The sequence below is a fragment of the Apium graveolens genome, chromosome 9, assembly GCF_009905375.1.
Source record: "Apium graveolens cultivar Ventura chromosome 9, ASM990537v1, whole genome shotgun sequence".
In the NCBI taxonomy this organism is placed as follows: domain Eukaryota; kingdom Viridiplantae; phylum Streptophyta; class Magnoliopsida; order Apiales; family Apiaceae; genus Apium; species Apium graveolens.
In genome coordinates, this window is record NC_133655.1 from 246,148,851 (window position 1) to 246,151,845 (window position 2,995).

A 2,995-nucleotide genomic window follows, 5' to 3' on the forward strand; every position below is an offset into this window, starting at 1 on the left:
ACTTAAAATTGTTGATTAAATATTAACTACAATTAACTACTTAATTAATCACTTAACTAACACTTCAATTTATCAACAATAAAATACTCATGAGATCACAACTTTATTATTACTTCCTTCAATAGCCCTTGTTATTACCTCTAGCATGTGACAGTGATGATATTAATCGAATAACACGAAACTGATAAAAGCCAACTTTCATTGTACTAATACCATTCTACCAAGCATCCACAATTAAGATAGAAGTTGAATAGTCATCAATTATGTTGAGTTCCTATATGTCTACAGAAATTGACAACACAACGATTTAAGCACAAGTTATTCCTTTTGATTACATAGGGCAAATAAAACTGTTAGAGTTACCCACTAATCATGCACAACGTACATGAACCTATGCTAGCATGGTAAGTTCTAAATCTTAAGATCCATCGTCGCTTCACAAGAGATTAACACCCTATCTTATATGTTCGCGACGCACATAAGACGACTACGCACAACCAATACTAGATATCATACAATCATCACACACTAAAGTATTAAACAATTAACTAAAGAATTCCATAATAAATCCATTGCAACCCCATGATCACGATTAGCCCATAATAGCACTTATCGTCATCATGGGTTCATATGAAATCATGATAAACAAACACAAGAAAATAATAACTAAACTAATTATATTAGAACAGAGTACGTCACAAGAGTAAATAAGTTCAAAGCAAGAAAACTAGTATCCAACGTTACAACGAAACAAGAATCATAAGAAGATATGCTTCCTCTTCGTTGCGGTGTGCTAAATCGGTCTTCTTCCTTATCTCCTTCGCTCCTTGCGTAAAAACATGATCTTCTTCAATCCCCCCTTGTGAAAACGTCTCAAATCTACTTATATAATAGTCCCATAAATCTCAGATTACATAGAAGTGGAAACCAAACAGAAGTAGAAGTCCTGAAATAATATATTTTTTTCCCCGACCCTGCGCGGCCGCTCAGCATAGCTGAGCGGGCGCTCAGCTTGCTGCGCAGCCGCTCAGCAATGCTGAGCGGGCGCTCAGACCTCTACTGGAAAAAATCTGATTTTGCTCCGTGTCTTCGCCATAATCTGCCCGTTTCTTTCCTTTCGTAATGGTGAACACATGCCAAGGCTTATTCTTGATGATTCCTCCCCCGAAATGCAACTAATACCCTGAAATGTATAAACACTAGAAAAACGCATCAAATACACAAAATAATTGATTTCAAGACACCAATTTAAGCCATTTTAAGACATTCTAAGTGGTATAAAATGCCACTTATCACTAGCAGAGTCAGCAAGGCATGGAAAAGGAAATCAGTGATCCATAAATAGAATCAAAGCATAGAAAGAGAAGGAAAGTGATTGATAAATAAAAGCAAGGCATAGAGAGAGAAGAAAAGTGGTTGGTGAATAAAACTGTTAGATGAGTACAAGTAAAGTGGAAATCGTCGGTAATAAGGCAAGTACTTCCGAACTTCTCTTCAAGATATATTGCAAATATTTTCAAATTGTTTTTATAACATGTCACTATTATTCAAAATAATTCTTGTTTTATATTGCAAGCGCTTTAAACTATTTAACCTTGAACCCTGATTCTTATTGATCTCGAGCCATAAGCCTTGTTCTTCATAAACCATTGATTGTTGAATTCTCAGATACGAGCCAAACACATACGATACTACTCCACAAATACATATCTACCACATACTGATTCTGATATTGAATTGCTTGATATACCAACCCTTATTCCTTGTTTAACAGAAGACCAATTCTTGGAACCCTTGAACCCTTGGCCTTCTACTTTCTGAATCTTTCCTTGATTGAAAGCCAATCTTTTTGAATTCCCTGTTATGCCTTCATGGTGTTACGAATCACCCTATACTTCAAGATAAATGTTGTTTATGATTTAGCTTATTGATTTATATTGGTTATCATATTGAATTATTTTAGAATTGGATGGTTTTATAAATATGGACCAGATTCGTAGTCAGACCAGATTCGTGGTCATAATAGGCCAATGCGTGCCTTGGATCCAGTATATAGAGCAAAGCTGGGAGCCTTGCTCGGGGTTAGTGCGTGACTGATCAGCAGCCTAACTTTGATTTTTAAAATGAAAAGTGAATATCTAATTCTAATAATTGCTTATTCAGAAACTTAAATCTTCTGAATCACTTCAATTGATTATTGTCTAACCTCAATTGTTGCTATTATGACTTGCTGAGCTAGTTAGCTCACTCTTACAAAACTTTTTATGTTTTCAACAGTTGAAAAGGAAATTATTGATAACGAGGATTCCCTGTCCAGTGCGCGAGCTAGGATTTCCATTTAAGTTGGATCGAGCTAGCAGGAGCTTTATATTATAGATAAGTTGAGTAAGATTGTAAGTACGATATCCTTAAATATTGTAAGTTGAACTAGTTGGGATTTGGTACGATTTAATAAAAGATAAGGTTGTGGCTTGTTTTCATACTTTAACCTGTTACGATCCGTGGTTGTGTAAAGAAGGGTCAATGCATATAATATTTTATATACAGGTTTATATATTGTGTGTGTGTTGTGAGCCCAAAGCTTCTGACCCAGGTTTGGAGGGCGTCACAACTGTGGAGTATAGTGGTGAAGCTATTCATAGGGCGATTGAGCAGCCCTACAGGAGGCCATAACAAGAGAATTGGAACGAGAAGACGCCGGAGGAGTTTAACTTGGATTTGATTGTTGCTACCTTATGTGTGCCTGAGACTCATTGGAAGTTCAAGAAGGGCATGAACGAGTATGCCACGTTTCCTGCCTCATACATGAACAGGTTTGCACGTGCATGGAATTCTTTTATTTGTGCTAACATCATGCCATCTTCTCATGTACATGATGTTACTGTGGAGCGTGCACGTCTGTTGTGAGGGATTCTTCAGGGAGACTATGTGGATCTTGAGATGGTTATCCATCAAGGTATTTTGAGGTTTCTTCGAGGGAAAACTACGGGTTCTA